We start from the raw sequence: 26,496 nt of genomic DNA, 5'->3' as shown, positions 1-26,496 counted from the left end.
AACATATAAACAGGAGACAAGGTCCTTGATAAGTGGCGGTCCCAGAAGCCAGACCCACAAAGATCCTGTTGATAGGTGATGAGTTTTGATGCCGTCATTATCTGATGCTGTATAGTACATTATCCTTTGCAGTGTATGGTTGCAGCACTATTGAATAGCATTGCTTTTTGGCTTCTTTGAGCACCACCCCGTATTGTGTTTATTTGTATGTTTATTGTTACACTGTATAACACTATGTGGTGAATGCCAACATAAAGCACTGCACAGCACATATCATATTTAATGATATGAGAGATAGAGGGGCTCTAGGAAACACTGGGTATACTATATAGGGTAAACAAGGGTGGTCCTGTCCCAAGATGGTGGCGTTATGTTGTGCGGTTCGCCGCTTATTGACTTCCTTAGTGTTTAATGACTCATGGTGCATTGTATCTTATTGCTGTAATATAATATCCCAGTCATTCTAATGGGGAGTTAGAGAATTATGTCGTGTAGAGTGAATGTACATAGGGAGGGATCCTGTCGCCACCAGGTCCCTCTTATAGTCAGTAGGAGTTCGCACATGATGGCCGCTATTAGGTGTAATGAATTATCCGGTCCCCATCATTAGAGAAGACGTATGATGGAGGAGAGCGACGCACATTTACTGGGCTGTAGGTTGTGAATCTGTGGGAGTAAAGATTAAAGATTACACAATGTGTCTGTGTGGGAGGAGAGCAAGAAGTGATGGCTGGTGAGACGGAGAGATATCACATTCTGTAAAGCAGCGTGTGTATACCGCATAGAATATCCACCGCTAATACTGGGCTGGCCGGCTGCAAGTCAGGCGGAAAGTGTTAAAAATATCTGTTCAGATTATTGTGGGAAATTCAGTATAAGATAAGATGACTTGGGGCAGAGTACCCCTTTAACTATAACGTGACATTAAAAATCAGATATGGAACCAATAAAAGAGAATGGAGCCTGTTACCATAAGTATCTTCCCCAGCATGGACCCAGCCTGTACTGTTTGGTAGAGTTCCCCCTTATGACACATTTCATTGCTCTTCTTTACCTTTCCCATAATACCAGTTATTAATATTGTAACTGGAGGAGAGATTGTAATGTTGTATCCTGAGGAGAGATCGTAACGTTGTGTCCGGAGGAGAGATTGTAACGTTATATATCCGGAGGAGAGGTTGTAACGTTGTGTCTGGAGGAGAGAATGTAACGTTGTGTATGGAGGAGAGATTGTAATGTTGTGTCTGGAGGAGAGATTGTAACGTTGTGTCTGGAGGAGAGATTGTAACGTTGTGTCTGGAGGAGAGATTGTAACGTTGTGTCTGGAGGAGAGATTGTAACGATGTGTCTGGAGGAGAGATTGTAACGTTGTGTCTGGAGGAGAGGATGTAACGTTGTATCTGGAGGAGAGGTTGTTAAGTTGTGTCTGGAGGAGAGATTGTAACGTTGTGTCTGGAGGAGAGATTGTAATGTGTCTGGAGGAGAGATTGTAACGTTGTGTCTGGAGGAGAGATTGTAATGTTGTGTCTGGAGGAGAGATTGTAACGTTGTGTCTGGAGGAGAGATTGCAACGTTGTGTCTGGAGGAGAGATTGTAATGTTGTGTCTGGAGGAGTGATTGTAACATTGTGTCTGGAGGAGAGATTGTAAAGTTGTGTCTGGAGGAGAGATTGTAACGTTGTGTCTGGAGGAGAGATTGTAACGTTGTGTCTGGAGGAGAGATTGTAACGTTGTGTCTGGAGGAGAGATTGTAACGTTGTGTCTGTAGGAGAGATTGTAACGTTGTGTCTGGAGGAGAGATTGTAATGTTGTGTCTGGAGGAGAGATTGTAACGTTGTGTCTGTAGGAGAGATTGTAACGTTGTGTCTGGAGGAGAGATTGTAATGTTGTGTCTGGAGGAGAGATTGTAACGTTGTGTCTGGAGGAGAGATTGTAACGTTGTGTCTGTAGGAGAGATTGTAACGTTGTGTCTGGAGGAGAGATTGTAATGTTGTGTCTGGAGAAGAGATTGTAACGTTGTGTCTGGAGGAGAGATTGTAATGTTGTGTCTGGAGGAGAGATTGTAACGTTGTGTCTGGAGGAGAGATTGTAACGTTGTGTCTGGAGGAGAGATTGTAACGTTGTGTCTGGAGGAGAGATTGTAACGTTGTGTCTGGAGGAGAGATTGTAACGTTGTGTCTGGAGGAAAGAATGTAACGTGTCTGGAGGAGAGATTGTAACGTTGTGTCTGGAGGAGAGATTGTAACGTTGTGTCTGGAGGAGAGATTGTAACGTTGTGTCTGGAGGAGAGATTGTAGCATTGTGTCTGGAGGAGAGATTGTAACGTTGTGTCTGGAGGAGAGATTGTAACGTTGTGTCTGGAGGAGAGATTGTAACGTTGTGTCTGGAGGAGAGATTGTAGCATTGTGTCTGGAGAAGAGATTGTAACGTTGTGTCTGGAGGAGAGATTGTAACGTTGTGTCTGGAGGAGAGATTGTAACGTTGTGTCTGGAGGAGAGATTGTAACGTTGTGTCTGGAGGAGAGATTGTAACGTTGTGTCTGGAGGAGAGATTGTAATGTTGTGTCTGGAGGAGAGATTGTAGCATTGTGTCTGGAGGAGAGTTTGTAACGTTGTGTCTGGAGGAGAGATTGTAGTGTTGTGTCTGGAGGAGAGATTGTAACGTTGTGTCTGGAGGAGAGATCGTAACGTTGTGTCTGGAGGAGAGATTGTAACGTTGTGTCTGGAGGAGAGATTGTAACGTTGTTTCTGGAGGAGAGATTGTAATGTTGTGTCTGGAGGAGAGATTGTAATGCTGTGTCTGGAGGAGAGATTGTAACGTTGTGTCTGGAGGAGAGATTGTAACGTTGTGTCTGGAGGGAGAGATTGTAATGTTGTGTCTGGAGGAGAGATTGTAATGTTGTGTCTGGAGGAGAGATTGTAACGTTGTTTCTGGAGGAGAGATTGTAATGTTGTGTCTGGAGGAGAGATTGTAACATTGTGTCTGGAGGAGAGATTGTAACGTTGTGTCTGGAGGAGAGATTGTAGCGTTGTGTCTGGAGGAGAGATTGTAACGTTGTGTCTGGAGGAGAGATTGTAACGTTGTGTCTGGGGGAGAGATTGTAACGTTGTGTCTGGAGGAGAGATTGTAACGTTGTGTCTGGAGGAGAGATTGTAACATTGTGTCTGGAGGAGAGATTGTAACGTTGTGTCTGGAGGAGAGATTGTAGCGTTGTGTCTGGAGGAGAGATTGTAACGTTGTGTCTGGAGGAGAGATTGTAACGTTGTGTCTGGAGGAGAGATTATAACGTTGTGTCTGGAGGAGAGATTGTAGCGTTGTGTCTGGAGGAGAGATTGTAACGTTGTGTCTGGAGGAGAGATTGTAACGTTGTGTCTGGAGGAGAGATTGTAACGTTGTGTCTGGAGGAGAGATTGTAACGTTGTGTCTGGAGGAGAGATTGTAACATTGTGTCTGGAGGAGAGATTGTAACATTGTGTCTGGAGGAGAGATTGTAACGTTGTGTCTGGAGGAGAGATTGTAACGTTGTGTCTGGAGGAGAGATTGTAACGTTGTGTCTGGAGGAGAGATTGTAACATTGTGTCTGGAGGAGAGATTGTAACGTTGTGTCTGGAGGAGAGATTGTAACGTTGTGTCTGGAGGAGAGATTGTAACGTTGTGTCTGGAGGAGAGATTGTAACGTTGTGTCTGGAGGAGAGATTGTAACGTGTCTGGGGGAGAGATTGTAACGTTGTGTCTGGAGGAGAGATTGTAACATTGTGTCTGGAGGAGAGATTGTAACGTGTCTGGGGGAGAGATTGTAACGTTGTGTCTGGAGGAGAGATTGTAACGTTGTGTCTGGAGGAGCCGTTTTTTACATCTTGGGTTCCCCCTTGTGATGTGAATACTTAGGGAAACAAATCAATGGAATCTGGGTATTATTCCTCTGATATCTTTATTTTATCGCCGTCCCCGGTGCTCCGGGCTTTACAAATGTTCGCTCCCGGTTCATACATCAGCCTCTCCGCACTCGATGAATGTCTTCCTTCCCTGAATATTCTATGCATTGCATTAAGTCTGAGCTAGGAAATACCCGCAAATGGCTTCTGTGTGCCGTAGATACGGCCGGCAATTTCCCTTTAATATTTATATTTGCAATAAAATGCCGCTGACCTGTTGGTCATTTCAAGTGAAAAAAGGAAACCTTCCCAAAGGCAGAATAGAGGCATTAAATAAAACATTAGTGAATAGATTCCCCGGCCGCCTTATTGAATCTCCTACAAAGTGCAAAGAGACAGAAAAATGTCTTCATGAGGAGTCGTCTCTTTACCGGCCTTATACATGGTTTTAGAGAGATACTGAAGAGAGTGTGCGCGGCGGTCACCTGAGGGGGAGCACTCACCAGCGTCATGAACACCCACATCTTCATATCTGGGATTATTACATTTACGGCTTAATGAATGGAATAAAGGAGTGTAAATTTGTGTTTTTAATACCCAATTTAGCCTTGTAATCTTAGTACCTAATAAAGTTTGTATTCAGGCGGAATTACTGCTGATGCGGCATCGGGGATACAGCGAGTTGTGATGTAATAGCTGTGAGTAGATAACTAGACTTCATTGACCATTATAATACATTGGTGTATCAACCTCATTGACTTGCCTAAGGATGTGTTCACGAGGCAATAATTTAGCGGTACTATCACTAATTACCGCCACAATTTTACCGCTATTTTCATAAATTGCTCTTTAAAAATGGTGCTATTATACAGTGATTTCCATAATTGCAGTAAGATTGCTTTATCAGCAGTAAAATTGCAAAATTTTAACAGTGATTTCGGAAGATAGCTTTAAAGATTTGGGCAGCAATTAGTGGCGCTAATTAGATGCCCCATGTGAATGTAGCCTACGGATTTATATAGATGAGGACACAAACAAGGCCTATGCAAAGGCACCACAAGGGGAAGGGGATACGTCAGTGCACCCCCTCCTAACTAGGTAGACAAAAGCAATCATATAGTATATTTTTCCACTATTCTGTGTCTGTACATAGGCTTCTCGGCCTTTTGGCTAAGATCAAGTGTAGTATCTGTTCTTATCAGTTTTCATGCCGGTGGCAGACTACGCCGATATAGAGCTGGTGGGGATGGGTGCTGCATGGAGGGGACAGGTGTACCGGGGCTTCCCGGGGCTGGTTCTGAGGAATCAGCTCGACGGCTGCCCCGATGTGACCTGTTTCCTCCGGGTCTCGCCATGACACTGAGAGGGTCTAGAGCCGAGGTACTTTAGTGACTCGGGGAGTGGTGACCCCAAGGTGCCGAAACTCACTGGGAGTATTGGCTCACTGAGTTGAAGCACGGGCACCATAATCTCTTCACCTTGTGGCACTCACCTCTTGATTCCCGGCCTTCTGGCTACGATCAGAGAAATGTTTATAGATCCGGCCGGATGTCTGGGCAGTATATCTGCGCACATTCACTTATTTATTAATTTTTGTCTCACTGTGTCACTTTTTGCGTGTTGTGTGTCCACTGGATTTGTCAGGATGTGGTAGCCCTTCTAGGTGTCCCTCCTGGCGGTCTAGGGGAGGTGTGTGTGGCCATTAGGTTTCTCACCTCTCTGCAAACACCCCGGGTACTCCTGCTTTGGCAGGGTACCTACCATTATCGGCTCTGCGGGCAGATATCTTGGCTAACGCCAAGAGGGATGCCGGGAGCATATGTGGTCCCTTAGTACCTTCGGCGAAAAGGGATATTGAACCTGGAACCTCGCAGGTACCTTTTGGTCCGAAGGCGAAGGGTAAGGTTTGTTTGGGGGCCTCTCTCCTGTTGGAGAAGGGCTTGTGATAGACCGCATCCTTTGTGCAAGTTTTTTTTTAGTGTAACACGTTTGCACTTTTTCTTGCACTTTGGGTGATTCGACCATGTTCCTTGGCTCTTAGATAAAAAATAAAAAAAGTTACTGAGACTGTTATTGTTGGGCTGCATTCACACGTTGCGGCTAATTAGTGGTAATGGTAGTTCCCTGCATGCGTTTTTGCATCATATGACCAAAAATTATACATTTTTCCTGCAATTTTGGTAATTTGGGGTTAAGAATGGCAAAATGCATGCAATAATTACTTGAAGTACTGCAAATAAGCTGCAACATTTAAACACAGTGTTTCATGTCACTGGGGCAATACTGTGATCAGTGTGATACCATTGCTTGTACTAGTTGTCTAGTTCAGATATATTTAGATATAATTTGGTGAGATTAGTATGTAATATACTCAGGTAATGTGACTCAATTAGTAAATTATTTCTGCACATAAAATGTTGCTCATATATGGGATTTTACTTTAATGCAAGATTGCTAAACTTAAAGGGGTCATACAGTAATGGACATGCTTACCAAGGCTCTGTGCTTGTGTTGGTGTAAGTGGTCGTGTCCTGTGTCCTCCAACACGTTGCTGGCTTTTGAGAACTGGCTACTTCCGGTTATGTGCCCTCCCTAAGCCTACAGTTTCCAGGTTTCTTTATTTTAAGGTGGGAGGTGACTTATTTCCCTCCCACACATCAGTTGCCCTACCCATTGCAGCAAAGCCAGGGTCCCTTTGATCACATGACTTGCCTGACATCAGCTGACACACAAGCTGTAAATCTGTGTGATGATGAATGCACGCACATGTGCACCCGTAACGTCATCAGGGGGCCGGCTTCACACACAACAAACGGCACAGCCAAGCCCCCTTTCAACACCTGACTTGTGATTAGTGTTGCTCGCGAATATTCGCAATTCGAATATTATTTGCGAATATCGCATATTCGCGAATTCGCGAATTTCACGAATATAGCGCTATATATTCGTTTTTTTTTTCTTCACAGTACACATCACAGTGATCACCCCTCTCTGCTTTCAGCTTGTGTGGTGTAAAGAAGGCTCTAATACTACTGTGTGAGACTGGCGTGCGAAAATTCGCATATACGAAAATTTGCATATGCTAATTTGCGCATATGCAAATTTTCGAGTATGTTAATTTTGTATATGCTTATTTTCGCATGTGTTAATTTTCGCATACGCGAATTTTCACATATGCGAAAAAAAACGAGAATATTACGAATATGCGAATATTCGCGAATATATGACGAATATTCACCCATATATATTCGCGAATTCGAATATGGCCTATGCCGCTCAACACTATTTGTGATGTAATGTCTCGGGCCATACAGCAAGCTGGGAAAGGTCCGAGACAATACTCATTTTGAAGGCTGCGGAAAAGGAACTTCTGGGGGGAAAAAAGACAAAGATATTGGATACTGGCCACCGAACACAGGTAAGGGAAGCATATTAGTAACTAGACTAACTTTACTTCCCCTGTCTCATATTCAAAGAACCAAAAATCCTGGAATACCCAATTAAAAACACAAATTTCCACTCTTGTCTGGAGATTTATTGAATCTGGAATATTTTCTTAAATATTTGATGTCATTTATTTCCCTATAGATAATCTGATTGTCATGACCCAAATAGCAAAGAAAAAAGACAAATATGACGGACAGTCCTGAGCACGGGGACTGGGCTATAAAGTTCTTGATACATAATCTAAGGAATCTGTCTCTGAGGTCTCCGAAAATAATATCGTCAGCGTCTTGTGTGAACATAAAGACAACAGATGGCCGAGTCCCAGAAATCCCGCAGAATCCCGGCCCTGATTTCATTATCTGCGATGAGAAGCTTTACATTGATTGGCCCCAGAGGACACGTTAACTCCACCGCCAACTGTCCCGAATTTCCAGGGAACAACCCTAAATTTTAAGTAAAATATTTGCTGATTGCACCGCACATTCCTCCCATTGGAAAGAGTTAGGATTTCTATTTTTGTGGCTTTTTAAAGGAACGCGTCATCAGAAAACATTAAAGGGGTTCTCCACTGGCCAGCATTTGGAATATTGAGTTCCAAACGCTGTGTGCGCACGCTGCGTGGGTCGGATATGCCCCCGTGTGATGTCACGCCACGCCCCCTCAATGCAAGTCTATTAGAGGGGGCGTGATGGACATCACGCCCCTCCAATAGACTTGCATTGAAGGGGCGTGATATGAAATCACGAGAAGACATGGCCAACCCCCACAGCGCGCACACAGCGTTCAGAACTAAATGTTCTGAATGCTGGCCAGTGGAGTACCCCTTTAAGTTTTTATGCTTTTTTTAAATAAATTTAGGGTTATGGGTTTTTCTTTTCTAATTTTCCATTTCACTATCTATAGGTTAAAATAATCCTGAAATCTTGCAGTTTACATTCTCACCACTAGACTTAAAGAGAACCTGTCCCCAAACTAAACTTTTAATATATTGTTCCTTTTGTTATTATAAAACACTTTGCTCTTTAATTGCTGTGAAATTCTCAACCTTTATATGTTTTTGAAAAAATGGCTCTGTTCGGTTCTCAAACAGTTAATTTGGTCTCCACCCGGACTTGCAGAAGTCCAAACTCAGGAAGTGTGTGCCGGGCATGGCAAGTCACAGGTCTCGCATGCTGGGGAATGCCCACTTTCTCCAGTCAGGAGCTCACACAATGTGTGCAAGGGGAAAGGTATGATACACAGCATTTTAAAGGGGTACTCTACTGGAAAACCTTTTTTTTTTTTTTTTTTTTTTTTTTTTTAAATCAGCTGGTGCCAGAAAGTTAAACAGATTTGTAAATTAATTATATTTACAAATCTTAATCCTTCCAGTACTTATCAGCTTCTGTTATGATCCACAGGAACTTCTTTTCTTTTTGAATTTCCTTTCTGTCTGACCACAGTGCTCTCTGCTGACACCTCTGTCCATTTCAAGGAATTGTCTAGAGCAGGAGAGGTTTTCTATGGGGATTTGCTCCTACTCTGGACAGTACCTGAAATGTACAAAGGTGTTAATCCTATTTTTTTTGGGGGGGGCAGGAGGGTTATTAGGAGTAGTTAGTGAATATAATCTCAGTTAGTTTAAAAAATATGGTTTGATGACAGGTGCTCTTTAAAGCACGACAGTCATGAATTTCTATCCCAAAAATTAATCCCAGGATGGGAAGGTTGATTACTATTGTAATTGTATATATACCTGTTGCTGCTTTCTAGAAGTCTTGATGAACCTGAAAAAGTGTCATTGTGCAGTCAGAAATAGTAGGATGGGCATAGCCGGGGGTTTGCAATGTGACGACTTCTCTTAACGAATGCTTCCTCACTTTGTTCAAGCGCGCAGAGCCAGGAGGGAGTGGGAGCGAGTGCTCAATGAGAAAGAGAGAGCAATCGGAAGCTCAGAAAACTCGAAAGAGAAGATGTTATTAAGGGCTGATCATGATCATGTGCTGAGGATGTGCGTCAATCCCACAGTGGTCTCAGCGCTGACATAAATGGGATAGACATGGCGGCCTTGAGGCATTGCAGACCCCAAGTCACGCCTATCCAACTGTTGCTGACTGCATGTGCTACTGCTTGCAGAGATGTGAGACATATTCTCAATATTGTTAGGCAAGCAAAGCTGGAAGGGGGCATGGATGGTCTTGTCTATCTAGGGACACATGATTTGGCTTGCAATGAGTTTTCGCAGGTGATATAGCTTTTCACACACTTTTTATTGATATAGAGAAGATTGCATCCACTGTTTCATTTTCTGCTGTTCTTCCTGTGCAAAACCTTTAGTATGATAGACAGATGTGCATTAGGAAATTCAACTTATGGCTTTTGAATGGTGCAAGAAGCAAGGGTTTGGCTTTGTGTCTCACAAGAAATTCTGTTCTGTACAGATCACTCTCCTCCCTATCAGTACAGTGTATTTTATTTTACGTGCACATTTTTGGCCATAAATGCACGCAAAAAAGAAATAAATAATAAGTGGTTAAAATTTACAACTGTGTGAACATAGCACGAACTGAAGAAAAAAAAAAAATTCCAATTAACACCCAAAAATTATTGCCTCATAATGTAGTCAACACTGAAATAAAAGGGTTAATATTCTTATTGAGTCTGTGTAACAAGTTAGAAATAAAATAAACAAAGATTTAGCAAATTGCAATTTGATAGAATTTTTTTTTTTTACATAGTTAGTACGGTCGAAAAAAGACATATGTCCATCAAGTTCAATCAGGGAATTAAGGGGTAGGGGTGTGGCGCGATATTGGGGAAGGGATGGGATTTTATATTTCTTCATAAGCATTAATGTTATTTTGTTCCAGGAATGTATCTAACCCTGTTTTAAAGCTGTTAATTGTTCCTGCTGTGACCAGTTCCTGAGGTAGACTGTTCCATAAATTCACAGTCCTCACGGTAAAGAAGGCGTGTCGCCCCTTTAGACTAAACCTTTTCTTCTCCAGACGGAGGGAGTGCCCCCTCGTTCTTTGGGGGGGTTTAACCTGGAACAGTTTTTCTCCATATTTTTTGTATGGGCCATTTATATACTTATATACGTTTATCATATCCCCCCTTAAACGTCTCTTCTCAAGACTAAACAATTGTAACTCCTTTAATCGCTCCTCATAGCTAAGATGTTCCATGCCCCATATTAGTTTAGTCGCGCGTCTCTGCACCCTTTCCAACTCCGCAGTGTCCCTTTTATGGACAGGTGCCCAAAACTGAACAGCATATTCCAGGTGAGGCCGTACCAATGCTTTATAAAGGGGGAGTATTATACACTATAGACTGTACCAATGCTTTATAAAGGGGGAGTATTATGTCCCTGTCCCTGGAGTCCAGGCCTCTTTTGATACATGACAATATCCTGCCGGCTTTGGAAGCAGCAGCCTGACATTGTGCTATTCTGTAGTCTGTGATCAACAAGTCACCCAGATCCTTCTCTACCAGTGACTCTGACAGTTTAATCCCCCCTAAGACATACGACGCTGCAGGTTATTAGTATACACAGCCCCCCTCTATATACACAGCCCCCCTCTATATGCACAGCCCCCCTCTATATACACAGCCCCCCTCTATATACACAGCCCCCCTCTATATACACAGCACCCCTCTATATACACAGCCCCCCCCTATATACACAGCCCCCCTCTATATACACAGCCCCCCTAAGACATACGACGCTGCAGGTTATTAGTACCCAGATGCATAACTTTACATTTATCCACATTGAACCTCATTTGCCAAGTGGATGCCCAGACACTTAGTCTATCCAAGTCATCTTGTAACTTATGCACATCCTGTATAGACTGTACCGTGCTACAAAGCTTGGTGTCATCTGCAATGATAGAAACAGAGCTGTTAATACCATCCTCTATATACAGAGCCCCCCTCTATATACACAGCCCCCCTCTATATACACAGCCCCCCACTATATACACAGCCCCCCTCTATATACACAGCCCCCCCCTCTATATACAGAGCTGTTATTACCATCCTCTATATCATTGATAAATAAATTAAACAACAGCGGGCCCAGTACTGAACCTTGGGGTACACCACTAATAACCGGGGACCAATCAGAGTACGAATCATTGACCACCACTCTCTGGGTACGATCCATGAGCCAGTGTTCAATCCAGTTACAAACTAAAATTTCCAAACCCAAAGACCTTAACTTACCTGTCAGACGTCTATGAGGGACAGTATCAAATGCTTTAGCAAAATCCAGAAACATTATATCCACAGCCCCCCCTCTATATACAGAGCCCCCCTCTATATACACAGCCCCCTCTATATACACAGCCCCCCTCTATATACACAGCCATTCCTCTATATACACAGCCCCCTCTATATGCAGAGCCCCCCTCTATATACACAGCCCCCCTCTATATACAGAGCACCCCTCTATAAACACAGCCCCCCTCTATATCCACAGCCATTCCTCTGTCAAGGCTTCTACTCACCTCTTCATAAAAGCAAATTAGATTGGTGACAACTTCTATCCTTAGTAAACCCATGCTGGCTATCACTTATAATACTATTATCCCCTATGTATTCCTGAATGTAATCCCTTATAAGTCCTTCAAACAATTTACCCACAATGCACGTTAAACTTACCGGTCTATAGTTTCCTGGGGAAGACCTAGAGCCCTTTTTGAAGATTGGCACCACATTCGCCTTGCGCCAGTCCCTTGGCACAATACCAGACACCAGAGAATCTCTAAATATCATGAACAGGGGTACAGATATTACTGAACTTACCTCTCTAAGAACTCTTGGGTGTAGTCCATCCGGCCCTGGGGATTTGCTTACATTTATATCACTTAACTTACCTTGTACCATCTCTACATTAAGCCAGTTCAGTACATTACATGATGTGTTACCAGCACTGACCTGTACATGATGTGTTACCAGCACTGATCTGTACATGATGTGTTACCAGCACTGACCTGTACATGATGTGTTACCAGCACTGACCTGTACATGATGTGTTACCAGCACTGACCTGGCCAATGTCAGCTCCTTTTTCCATAGTATATACAGAACTAAAGAACCCATTCAGCAGCTCCGCCTTCTCTTGATCGCCTGTGACAACCTCCCCATTATCATTATTAAGGGGTCCTACATGCTCTGTCCTTGGTTTTTTTGCATTTATATATCTAAAAAAAATATTTAGGATTAGTTTTGCTTTCTTTGGCCACCTGTCTCTCGTTTTGAATTTTTGCTGTTTTTATTACATTTTTACAGATTTTATTAAGCTCCTTGTACTGTTTAAATGTTATCGCTGACCCATCAGATTTGTATTTTTTGAAGGCTATTTTTTTTGTTGTTTATTGCTCTTTTAACATCATTTGTCAGCCATGTAGGATTTAGTTTTAATCGTTTGTATTTGTTCCCCTTTGGTATATATTTAGCTGTATAGTTATTTAGAGTTGATTTAAAGATGTCCCATTTACCTTCTGTATCAGTATTTGAGAACACCTCCCCACAGTCTATGTCCTGTAGTGCAGCCCTCAACCCAGGGAAATTTGCCTTTTTAAAGTTATATGTTTTTGCCTTCCCCGCCTGTCTTTGTTTTCTACATTTTAAGTGAAAAGTAACTATATTGTGGTCGCTATTACCAAGGTTTTCCCGCACAGTTACATTACCAACCAGCTCTGCGTTGTTGGAAATGATCAGATCCAACAAGGCATCACTTCTTGTTGGGTCCTCCACAAACTGGCCCATAAAATTATCCTGCAATAAATTTAGGAATTGTCTCCCCTTTGTAGTTTTAGCCAACCCCGGACCCCAATCTATATCTGGATAGTTAAAATCTCCCATTATTACCACTGTACCTGCCCGGGCGGCCTCTCTGACAATAGAATTGATTTGATAGTCAGGAATAAATGGAAATGAAATTAAACTTAAATAATAAAAAACTTAATTCTGCAGTTGAGCGAATTTCTAGGAATTGAGATATTACTGGAGCAGTTTTTATTTTTTGTCATTGTGATGTATTTCATCCATTACATGTGATAAATAGAATACGCACGGGGCCCTAAGATGGCAGCGCGGTGAACGCCGCACACACTAAATTCATATTTTAGTTTCTTATTTTCTTCCGACCAAACGTATAATCACAAACTATCAGCGTCCTGTGGCTGACGGGAAATGAGAATCCAGCAGGGCCTGGAAAATGATGGAGCGCTCAGGGCCGAGCTCATCCCCAGGTCTGTCCACTCCAAGAAGCCATCACTACGAAAAAATCATTATCTGAAATGGCCCGGGGTCCGTGACACCTTGATTCCTTTTTAACGATACGACTGTATAGATCTCTGGACTTATTCTATTAAATTGCATTAGAAGTGATGAATGTTTGGAGACAGCTTAAGGGAAAGAAAAAACATTCCATGCTTTACCTATACAAAGTAAAAAATAAGTAAATAAATGAAAAGGGGTTAAAAATGATAAATAATTAAAAACACAAAAAATGCAATAAATAAATACATACAGCGACAGGAATCAGAAAGTGTCTTTTGCTAAATGGTCAAGCAGAGCAGAAGGCGGTAAGAAAAAAAGAAAAAGAAAAAAAAATATATATAATAATAATAATAATAATAATGATAATAATAATAATAATAATAATAATAATAATAATAATTATTATTATTATTAAATAAATAAAAAGGGAATAGAAGTTATAATGAAATAAATAAATAAATGCATTAAATAAATATATAAATACTTGAGATAAATAACAATTACTAAATAATAGTAAATGAATAAATAAACAAACATGCATAAATACAATAAATAAACATAAAAAGTAATAATAATAATAATAATAATAATAATAATAATTATTATTATTATTATTATTATGATTATTATTATTATTATTATTATATAAATGAAAAGGGGATAAAAGTAATAATTAAATAAATAAATAAATGCTTGAAATAAATAATAATGATTAAATAATAGTAAATAAATAAACAAACACATAAATACAATAAATAAACACAAATAGCATGCATAAATAAATAAATACAATAAATAAATAAATGCATAAATAAAATAATTAAAAAAAAGTTTTGAATTAAAAAAACAAAACAAAACAAAATTCACTTTGAAAAACAGAAACGACAGGAATCAGAAAGTGTCTTATGCAAAATGGTCAAGCCAAGCGGCAGACGGTTAGAAATAGGAGTATTTTATCTTTCGCCAACATGGCCGCAGCGTTTTTAATTTTTTTATTTCAAAAGCTGATGCTGGGAGGCTCGATTAGGTTGTTTACGCTGTTTTAGAAGTGCGCTGTAGGCCAGGATTCACTTTCAAACAACCAAAGGATATGGCAGCGCGAAAAGGGGAAACAGATAATTCTGGCGTCCTGGAACTAAGCTTTCTAGGGATTAAGGAGATCTCGGAATACATTTAAAAATGGTCGAGGGCCATCAGCGGATCTGTCCTCGCTGTACGGGCGCGCAATAGTTGGGTGGTTATCTATTCCGCAGCAGTCGCGGTATAATAGTGTTGATATGATAGTTCTAAGGACTAGCTGGCCATTTGTTTTGCTTTTTCGAATGCAACTCCAACAGTTGTAAAGCTATTATACTATTATAATTTGGTAACAATTTGGGGATAATAGGTCACACAGTGGAGACATTTAGAACCATCAGTAGGTCGGATCGGAGGAATTTTTTTTTTTACAACCATCCTTGATGTTCACTTTTTTGACATCATGTGTTTCATATTCTTTTTATTATTAGTTTTTTATTCATTTTTTGGTACAGGGTTCCAAATCCCTTGCACCATCTTTGGCCGTCATAAAGATGGAGAGCCGTAAATTTGCTTACAATTGCCACCATTTTTTGGACCCACCCCTCCTGTTTAAAGGGGTACTCTGCCCCTAGACATCTTATCCCCTAGATATCTGATTGCGGGTGTCCCGTCGCTGGTCCGTTTGTTTAGAGCATCGGGTGCGGCGCCGGAGGCTCGTGACGTCCCTGTCATGCCCCCTCAATGCACGCACCCTCCCATAGACTTGCATTGAGGGGGCAAAGCCGTGACATCACGAGCGGGGTGTGACCATGACGTCACGAGCCCTCACCCTGCATCGCCAGTCATCTGGCACGGAGCAAAGTTCACTCTGTGCACCGGATGTCTGGGGTGGCGCAGCGGCAGGTCCCCCGCGATCAGACATCTTATCCCCTATCCTTTGGATAGGAGATAAGATGTTTAGGGGCAGAGTACCCCTTTAACTGTTAACTGCAAGGCAAGGGTGCATTCACAATATGGATTGTTGTGGAGAAATTACGCTTGAACATTCCGTAAACAGCAGGCGCTGACTGATTCAGTCGGCAGAAGAACTGCTCGGACATGCGCCATCGCAATTGACCCAATGCATTGGAAATTTGGCAGTGTGCTCGGTTGGGAGGCTGCTGCATCGTAACTTTTAAGCAGAATTTCTCTGCTCGGAAATTCTGTAGTGTAAATGGACCCTGAGTGTTCAACTCATCTGATCTGAATATATGGTAACAATGTAGAGCCAATATGTTGCTGTATATTTATTGTTTTCCATCTTACAGGATTATAAAGTTACTGGACCAATGGGAACAATGTGCATCCCATGACCCACAATCAACCCCAGATCTGAGATAAGAGACCTCAATAAGATAAGACGTAGGTTTTGTTGCATGGATGATACTTAAAGGGGTTCTCCACCATAAGGTGATTAGTATTTACCTGCCGGACAGTAATGGACATGCTTAGGAAGGATATATGCTTGTCTTGGGACTAAGCGGCTGTGTTGTGATTCCACCATAACGCTGCTGATTTCTTTTTGTGAAATCGCTATTTCCAGTTTGAGTTCCCTACCTCCAACTCCTTTGTAAGTGTGAGGTCACTTTTCTCCCTCCCACACATTAGCAACCCCCCACCAATTGCAGCACAGCTGAGCTCCCTTGCATGAGGTGCCGTGCTTGAAACTACAATTCCCTGCAGCCTGCATGCTGGGAGGTGCAGTTTTGCCCAAGCTGGAGGCACTCTGGTTGGGAAACGCTGGTCTAAACACCTAAATTCCCACTGATCACAACTTTTGACGCGTCTCTACGACTTATCAAACTATTTTCACCACTGTGCCCATTTAAGTGTTGCCTTTCTCTACCGTAGACTCACAAATTGGTGCAATGCTCTCCTAGGAAACTCATTATCTTGCCCTCACGTATCCGGATTTTCGGCAGGAGGCTGGATTAGCCGTGTGAATACCCTGTATATACAGTAATGCTCATAATTGGAGGAGGTCGTAGACCCAAGTACAACTTCCAGTTATTACAATGCAGCCCGTCGTCACTGGGGCACGGTGCCATCGCCGATCCGACCCGGACCCCGAGGGGGAGCCGTGTATTGTAGCGATACATAAAAATTAGGCCATAGAAAACTTTGCACAAAAGTCTCCATTGTGCTGAGCAGCTTAAAACAAGTAAGTTATGAAAATGCGAGGGGATAAATCAGAGAGGTCTCCAGCTGTGACCGCGCTCGGAGCCGCTGAGGGTCCTTGGCACGGCATCAGCCATGGCCTCTCGTGTTTGATGCTCAGCACGGATGTGTGCAGCTTTAAGACTGGAGGGCTCATTACCTTCCCCAACAAAAGATGTCACTCAGAGGCGGCAGCTGAGAGAATAAGGATTGTTAGCAATGAAAGTGCGGGGACCTACAGCATCAACCCCCTACCGGCACAGCTGCTGCGCGACACTACCGAGCGAAAAACCTCCATTTCTCATGGACAGAAGGAGAGATTTACGGGGGCTCTATATTTCACGCTTTCAGCTGGATGTCTCTTCCGATGACCTTGACGGAACACAAAACTCTTATTTTTTTTCCTCCATGCCTAACCATTTAGCATAAACCGTAAAATAATTACAGTATGAGCGGTGTCTTACATGAGCGGAACGGTAATAAAGTAGTTATATATTCTTATTGTGGCGGTAATTTATAGAGATATTATAGTCTAACAGATGGAATGGAACAAACTTCACGCTCAAAATAAGAGTTTGATATTCAGGTAAAAGTCTTAAGTGACGGGATGTGATGGAGGGCACTGTCTTCAGAATTAGATTCCAGTGGGCGGCCATGATGGTAGAGGGACAAAAAAAATTATACGGAAGTTAATGCACCAAAATATTGGAATGTCATTGGTTGCGTAGCATTGCGGGGACAATATCATCAGGTGCAGGACCAACGCTTGTTTTGCCGACAACTATCCCAATCCTCATACATGCCTGCACTTTGTTGAGAGTAAATGTATGTAGTTAAAGGGGTACTCCGCCCCCAGACATCTTGTTCCTTTGGATTGGGGATAAGATGTCTGATCACAGGGGACCCGCTACTGGGGACCCCCATGATCTCCCTGCGGCATCCGGCGTTTGTTTAGAGCATTGGGTGCAGCGCCGAAGGCTCGTGATGTCACAGCCATGCCCCCTCAATGCAAGTCTATGTGAGGGGGCGTGACGTCCGTCACGCCCCCTCCCATAGACTTGCATTGAGGGGGCATGGCCATGACATCACGAGCCTCCGCCCCGCATCGGCAGTCATCCGGCATGGAGCGAAATTCGCTTCATCCACTGGACGTCTGGGGTGCCACAGCCGAGATGGGGACCCCCGTGATCAGACATCTTTTCCTCTCTCCTTTGGATAGGGGATAAGATGTCTAGGGGCGGAGTACCCCTATAAGCATGAATGTGTGTGTAGTTAAGTATGCATGTGTGTATGTTTGAATGTGCATGTGTGATGTTGAGAATGCATGTGTGTTATTGAGTGTGCATGTGTGTGTTTGAGCATGCATGTGTGTGATTGATCATGCATGTATATGTGGTTGATCGTGCAGGGCAGCTCAATGGTTAGCGGCATTGCCTCTCACTGCAGGGGTCCTAGGTTCAAATTCCACCATGGACAACATCTGCAAGGAGTTTGTATATTCTTCCTGTGGTTCAACTGACATTATCTTAAAGGGGTACTCCGGTGAAAAACTTTTTTTTTTTTTTTATCAACTGGTTCCAGAAAGCTAAACAGATTTGTAAATTACTTATATTAAAAAAATCTTAACCCTTCCAGTGCTTATTAGCTGCTGAATACTACAGAGGAAATTATTTTCTTTTTGGAACACAGAGCTCTCTGCTGATATCATGACCACAGTGCTCTCTGCTGACATCTCTGTCCATTTTAGGAATTGTCCAGAGCAGCATAGGTTTTCTATGGGGATTTTCTCCTACTCTGGACAGTTATTAAAATGGACAGAGGTGTCAGCAGAGAGCACTGTGGTTGGGATGTCAGCAGAGAGCTCTGTGTCCCAAAAAGAAAATAATTTCCTCTGTAGTATTCAGCAACTAATAAGTACTGGAAGGATTAAGATTTTTTAATAGAAGTAATTTACAAATCTGTTTAACTTTCTAGCACCAGTTGATTAAAAAAAAAGAAAGTTTTCCACCGGAGTACCCCTTTAATGCAGTGTTTGCCAATCTGTAACTGTTTCAAAACTACAACTCCCAGCATGCTATGTATTTTTGCAACAGATGGAGGCACACTGGTTGTGAAATGCTGCTTGTTGGCCTTTTCGATGATGTGATTGTCGTCTTCCATCTTGTTGACTCGTCCTCCTCTCCCATTGTCTTATGTCATTTATCAAACATCTATTGGTTTAATGGAATCTCTCACAACAATTAGATGTGTCGGCCATATTGAGCTGCCAGGACAGAGAATTACCGCAGTGTTTCCATCCTATATTTTGCAGACTATGGACGGGTTGTGTGATTGGAGGCGACATGTTCTCCCAATTGGTTGTTCTCCGAGTACATGTATATTAATGTGCTGCAGTCCCCATAGGATAGATTTACACACATTACTGTGGCCCACCCTTTCATGTTAGCTCAGACCAGGCTTAGGGGTTAAAGGTCTCCAGCCTTAAAGGGATTGTCCCACTATTAATTATCTTATATAACAATTCTTGCCATTTACACAGTTACTAAGAATCTGCTGATGAGTTATGACATATTCTTATGTAGGCGCCACCTGGTGGTCATCATAGTGTATAGCAATGTGCATGTCTACATAAAGAGCTGAGTACTGGGACACACATGCTCAGTCACTCTCCCCATCTACATGATGAGCTGAGTACTGGGACACACATGCTCAGTCACTCTCCCCATCTACATGATGAGCTGAGTACTGGGACACACATGCTCAGTCACTCTCCCCATCTACATGATGAGCTGAGTACTGGGACACACATGCACAGTCACTGTTCCTTTACACATACTGAGCTGGGGGCTGGAGGACACACATGCTCAATCACTGTCCCTATACACATAATGAGCTGAGTGCTGGAGGACACACATGCTCAGTCACTGTCCCAATATACCTAATGAGCTGAGTGCTGGAGGACACACATGCTCAGTCACTGTCCCTATACACCCAATGAGCTGAGTGCTGGATGCCACACATGCTCAGTCACTGTCCCTGGAGGTATCAGGACTCCCTGAGACCAACATCAAAGGCCTCTCACCATCCCGACCAGTACTCTGCTCTGATGAGGGACGGGGACCCCCATAAAGCCGTCTACCAATGGGTGACTCTTCCTTTTGGAGGAGACCTTAGTTTAGCCGATAATCCTGTCATGTTTCAATGCTATTAAAGAGTTGGACATTGACTTACAGGGAAGACACACCCAGTAGGTGGCACTAGAGGGACGGCATTCTTCTTCTGGGAGGAGAGCTGATTTGCATACAGTTTTCCCAGGAAGCATTGCCTGGCCTATACAAATCCTTTATTATCTCCTGGAGAATCAATGCTGCCCGAGGTCTTCACTACAACTATTCAGGTTTCTGTAACATTGACTCTTATTATGGAGATAACAGTAGATACCGGAACAGTCATCATCTTCTCAGAATGTGGAATTCTTCTTTCCTGGGATCAGATCCTTGATGGATGAGATCAATGACTGATCAGAATTATCAGTGTTATGCAGTCTCTTGGTTTTGCTTCTTTTCCAGCAGGTTCTGAGGATTGGATTCCAAAAACGTAACATTGATGGGAATGCTAAGGATCGTCCGTCAAGGTTCTAATTCCCCCAAAGACCCCTAAATATTATTACAGTAAAGCTCAACCATGGGAAGGTTCTTCTTCAGTGACGCTCTTTTCCTCCCTCCCTCCATCCTTCTTTCCCTCCTTCCTTCTTTCCTTCCTTCCTTCCTACCTCCTTCCCTCCCTCTTTCCTTCCTTTCATCCCTCCTTCCATCCATCCATCATTCCTTCCTCCCCCCCTCCCTCCCTCCTTCCTTCCCTCTTTACTTCCTTCCATCCCTCCTTCCTTCCTTCTTTCCTTCCATTCCTCTTTCCTTCCTTCCATACCTACTTCCTTCCCTACCTCCTTCCTTCTTTCCTTCCATCCCTCTTTCCTTCCTTCCTTCCATCCCTCTTTCTTTCCTTTCTTCCATCCCTCTTTCTTTCTTTCCTTCCTTCTATCCTTCCTTCCATCCATCCCTCCTTCCTTCCTTCCCTCCTTCCTTCCTTCCTTCCTTCCTTCCATCCCTCCTTCCTTCCTTCCATCCCTCTTTCCTTCCTTCTCTCTTTCTTTCCTTCCTTCCATCCCTCTTTCCTTCCTTCCTTCCATCCCTCTTTCTTTCCTTTCTTCCATCCCTCTTTCTTTCTTTCCTTCCTTCTATCCTTCCTTCCATCCATCCCTCCTTCCTTCCTTCCCTCCTTCCTTCCTTCCTTCCTTCCATCCCTCCTTCCTTCCATCCCTCATTCCTTCCTTCCATCCCTCTTTCCTTCCTTCTCTCTTTCTTTCCTTTCTTCCATCCCTCTTTCTTTCCTTCCTTCCATCCCTCCTTCCTTCCTTCCATCCCTCCTTCCTTCCTTCCATCCCTCCTTCCTTCCATCCCTCCTTCCTTCCATCCCTCCTTCCTTCCATCCTTCCTTCCTTCCCTCCTTCCTTCTATCCCTCCTTCCTTCCATCCCTCCTTCCTTCCATCCTTCCTTCCTTCCCTCCTTCCTTCTATCCCTCCTTCCTTCCATCCCTCCTTCCTTCCATTCCTCCATCCCTCCTTCCTTCCCTCCTTCCTTCCATCCCTTCTTCCTTCCTTCCATTACTCCTTCCTTCCATCCCTCCTTCCTCCATCCCTCCTTCCTTCCCTCCTTCCTTCCATCCCTCCTTCCTTCCTTCCATTACTCCTTCCTTCCATCCCTCCTTCCTTCTATCCCTCCTTCCTTCCCTCCTTCCTTCCTTCCCTCCTTCCTTTTTCCCCATATTACACTTTGACTGTCTTCTTCATGGTAAACAAGTAGTCATTTACATTACGTCACCCGTCTGTACAGTATGTTCACTCTTGTCAGAGACTATTTACATGTGGATAAGCGCCGACCTCACTTGACCGCTCTGGGGGAAGTCGCGGTGTTTCGTTCCTCAGTCTATCTGAAGAGTAGATGTGACAGTGTTCCGTCTTGTAATTAATTCCCGCACTTTAGTCTTCCCTGCTCTTCTCCTCTACACAGGATCTGCCTCATATAACTGGTACTCAATCTTTTCTTGTTGTAATGGAGAAATTCCGTCTTCCTGTTGACCTTGTCCTGAACGAGTACAGCTGCAGTGTAAAGTATGGGGAATAGACAGAAAAACAGTTTGATGCTCTGATAAGACTTTCCCGGTCCTTGAACCTGTGCCCGTCTCAGAAGCAGATGCGAGTACATGATGTGAACCCGGCCCAATGGTCATCTACAATGTGTACGGCTCTGTCGGTGCCCTGGTTATTTTCTACGTGATGATGTAGATTGTGCGGTGCCCATCATTGTAGAGCGGGTGTCCATGTGGTGGAGATCTCTCCATGGCGGCCTCTCATCAGGACTGCAGTAATTAGAATCTTCAGACAATCATTCGATGATACATTGATATAATATATAATGCGTCATCCAAGTGCCAGTCAGCTCCATATTTAGAACGTTGCGTCTCGCGTTTCAGGTCATATTATACATCTTGAGTGAAGCTTCGGTTTTTCATTAGGATTAACCCATCAGGGCCTATGGAGCCTCCATCTATTTATGATCACGGAATAGAGGTCAATGCCCTGATATCATTTCTATCCTATCTCTTTAAAATTCGCCTTTTCTGAACTTAATTTCCTATATTTGGCGCAGTCTCCTCCGCACCGTCCACTGGGGCCAAATCCCAGATCACTTAGTTTCTTTGGTCTATGATTAGGAATATCTACATTTTTTTCCCTCAATAAGATGATGTCCTTCAGCGGGGGAGCCGGCTCTTCAGGGTCGGGAACAGTTCTGCTCCTTCACATAGAATATAAGGCGTCAGGTCTCTTATTGAGTCCAAAATATGAAAATCAGAATTTATTATGTCTTGTTATATCTGCTTTATTTATATATTTAGTTTACATAGTTTTATCTATAGTATTATATTTTATCTGTACAAAGTTTGGAGCAATTCTTTGCCAAAATCATTTCATGGAGCTTTTTCTAATTGTTGGGGTTGTCAGAGAAACAAAAAAAAGTGCAAATAGCTTAAAAATGCAAAACCAATTTTACAAAACAGCAGCAGACTCTTTTTTTTTTTTTTTTTTTTACTAAATTATAGCATTTTTTCTCCCATAGACTTCTGAAAAGTCACCATGTAATAATGTCTACTGATGTATTTTCTGGTAGTTTTTCCCCAGAAAACTTTTATACTTTAATTATGGAGGAAAATAAGTATTTAGTCACCTACAAACAAGTAAGATTTCTGTCTCTCACAGACCTGTAACTTCTTCTGTAAGAGTCTCCTCTGTCCTCCACTCGTTTCCTGTATTAATGGCTCCTGTATGAACTTGTTATCAGTATAAAAGACACCTGTCCACAACCTCAAACAGTCACACTCCAAACTCCACTATAGCCAAGACCAAAGAGCTGTCGAAGGACACCAGAAATAAAATTGTAGACCTGCACCAGGCTGGGAAGACTGAAAATGAAAGACATACAAGACCACTGATAATCTTCCTCGATCTGGGGCTCCACGCAAGATCTCACCCCATGGTGTCAAAATGATCACAAGAACGGTGATCAAATATCCCAGAACCACACGGGGGAACCTAGTGAATGACCTGCAGAGAGTTGGGACCAAAGTAACAAAGGCTACAATCGGTAGCACACTACACCACCAGGAACTCAAATCATGCAGTGCCAGACATGTCCCCCTGCTTAAGCCAGTACATGTCCGGGCCCATCTGAAGTTTGCTAGAAAGCATTTGGATGATCCAGAAGAGGATTGGGAGCATGTCATATGGTTAGATGATACTAAAGTAGATAGATGTGAAAGTCAATCAGGCACTGCTTATGCAACACTATCCCAATTAAGGCTCCAGTTACACCAGTGCATACTGTGTGTAGCTGTATTTGTGGGTGCAGACTTCAAGTTAAATGTAGAAGTGCAAGTAGTAACTGTTAGAGAAAATGAATGAAGTCGCACTCACTCGAATATTTCTTCAGCATCTCAGAGACTATCATTTCTTAAACATAGCAGTGAAGCAGATGAAACAAAGTTCCATAGCGGGGAGCGAGAGCTGGCAAGGACCCTTATTGGTGTGCCCCACGTCTGAGAGCTTGCCGGCTCTTGCTCCCCGCTATGGAACTTTGTTTCATCTGCTTCACTGCTATGTTTAAAAAATTAAAGTCTCTGGGATGCTGAAGAAATATTCGGGTGAGTGCGACTTCATTCATTTTTACTAACAGTTACTACTTTTAAAACCAAAGTAGAACTGTCATGACCGACTGGGGGACTGCTTGCCCAAACATCCTAAACTATGGATCGACAACTTGGAGCCGGTCCCTGCCTGCGCTAAAGTGCAGTGGGGCTAAAACAAATAATATACATAGTCGGTCACGGGCCAGAAACATAAACAGAAAACTACTAAACAACCAGATATACCAGACAGGATACAAATACTAGCAGGGAAGAACATAAACATGCAAACTGATCTGGAATATTGGACACTGTTCACAAACAGATACAAGGACAAAAAGCAGATCAACCACACAGGATATATAAATATAGAACACTGTTCACACTGAACACAAATTTGTGGTCAGAAGCTGACCCAGTAGGATAACAGAAATATAGAACACAGAACTTCATATAAACGGATACAAGAGAAAACACAGTGTGAACAGAAACATAGCAAAAAGAACATAGAAATCCGAAAACCGACTAAACAAACACAGTTTAAAATCTGCTAAGAGCATGCCACCTAAACATAGGCTAAAACCAGAAAATACAAAGTGCATGTTAAAACAGAGATAGTAGATTAAAAGCTCAAACATAGAGTGTATCACCAAGAGCTCCAATCAGCATATCCAGCATCTTAGCAAGTCAGGATATAATGAAGTATCACCAGCCCTGAGGCTAGGCTGGGCTGACTTAATAGACACACCCTAGGAGCTATTGGCTAGCAAGCCAGAGGCTATTAAATATTCCCTGACCAGGGGACATAAAACTGTTCACACACAATCAAACCAATAGCTGTGTGTGAACACAGGCCAATACAGACATGACACCAAATACTTATTTCCCACCATAATTTACAAATAAATTCTTTAATAATCAGACAATGTGATTTTATGGATTTTTTCTCATTCTGTCTCATAGTTGAGGTTATAACCTATGATGAAAATTACAGCCTCATCTTTATAAGGGGGAGAACTTGTACAATTGGGGGCTGATTAAATACTTTTTTGCCCCACTGTATCCATCTATCATCTTGCATATATCTATCTATCTATCTCATATCTATCCATCTATCTATCTATCTCATATCTATCTATCTATTTATCTCATATCTATCTATCTATCTATTTCATATCTATCTATCTATCTATCTATCTATCTATCTATCTATCTGTCTCATATCTATCTATCTATCTATCTATCTATCTATCTATCTATCTATCTATCTCATATCTATCTATCTATCTATCTCATATCTATCTATTTGTATTGTCCCATTACACTTTTTAGTGCCCCCTTCCCCCTTTCTTCTTCCTTCTGGAGGAGAGCTCATTTGCATATCCTTTCCCAGGGTTCATTGCTGTCAGATTCTGTACAGTCTCCGGAGAGTTTATTCCCAGAGGAATCTCATTTATTTTTCAAGCCTTAGATTTTTTGCCACTTTTTGCCCATTTTTAGACAGATTTCCACCTCTGAGGGGTCGCGGGGTTCAGTCTCCCTAAGAATTCTCGGTCTGTGGGAATTAGGAAGGAGCCGGTTATTGCTCGGCGGAGTAGAATCCGGTGTTTACCGCTCCTGATGGGATAGGATGAGGTTCTCCAGGTCGGGAGGGTAATTCACAGAGTTGTGCGGAGGTTTTGTGGACTGAATTCTGATGCTCTTGTAATTTATGTAGAGTCAATGGAAAGTGCTGAGCGCTTCGCTCCTCGGATACACAGAAGCTTCAGCATTTTCTTCCACCCCAGAAGCTTCCATCGCCGGCTGTGCATTGATGTGTTCCCTCCATCCCGGCCTTAATTGCTTTTGGCAAGAGATTTGCGAAGCGCGAGCACAAGTTCTGCCATTCACCCTGCGGAGAGGAAACCAAGGCCGACCCGGTGTAGCAGAGCTGAGTCACTTTATACAGAGATTGTCACCCAAAAACAGATGTACAGAGATGAATGATCTGTGGGGGTCCCAGGAGTAGAATCTGTGGGGTCCCATGTCCCCCTGTGTGAATGGACGGTCAGACATGAGCATTCATCTCTATGGCGCAGACGAAAGAAGCCAAATAAAGTTCTCTGCTATCTCCTTCCAGCCCAGTGTTCCCCAAATAGGGGGCCCCCAGCTGGGAGTTGTAGTTTTGGCACAGCTGGGGGCACCTGGTTGGGGGCACTGGTTCAGCGTCTGAGCCCAGCGGTGTATTGGGGGTCGGGGGTGGAAGAAATGGTTGACAGTCAATGAAGAAAGAGAAAATGTCCAGCATCCAAGGGGTGGATACAAACAGGGTTTTTCTTTATTGTAAAACTTGCATAGACACAGGAAAAACTCTGACGCGTTTCATGATTTTACGCTTAGTCAAAGAAGCTTTCGGCCAACAGATATAGAATACTTATGGCCGTACACAAATCCTATTGATGTTCATGAG

The 26,496-nt window shown here is 42.8% G+C and overlaps 1 protein-coding gene and 1 non-coding gene across 2 annotated transcripts in view; both read left to right on the top strand.

Moving 5' to 3' along the window:
- DIAPH2 (diaphanous related formin 2) overlaps positions 1 to 26,496 on the top strand; it is a gene marked incomplete in the record, with an annotated part of 1,463,478 nt that overhangs the window by 1,267,411 nt on the left and 169,571 nt on the right.
- Positions 5,025 to 5,211, top strand: LOC130292138 (U2 spliceosomal RNA). The gene has a single exon (XR_008848088.1). It is a non-coding gene; the product is annotated as a U2 spliceosomal RNA (small nuclear RNA).

This window comes from Hyla sarda, chromosome 9 (genome assembly GCF_029499605.1).
Source record: "Hyla sarda isolate aHylSar1 chromosome 9, aHylSar1.hap1, whole genome shotgun sequence".
Lineage (NCBI taxonomy): Eukaryota > Metazoa > Chordata > Amphibia > Anura > Hylidae > Hyla > Hyla sarda.
The sequence above is the reverse complement of the archived record's forward strand: the minus strand, read 5'-3'. Positions and strand labels throughout refer to the sequence as shown.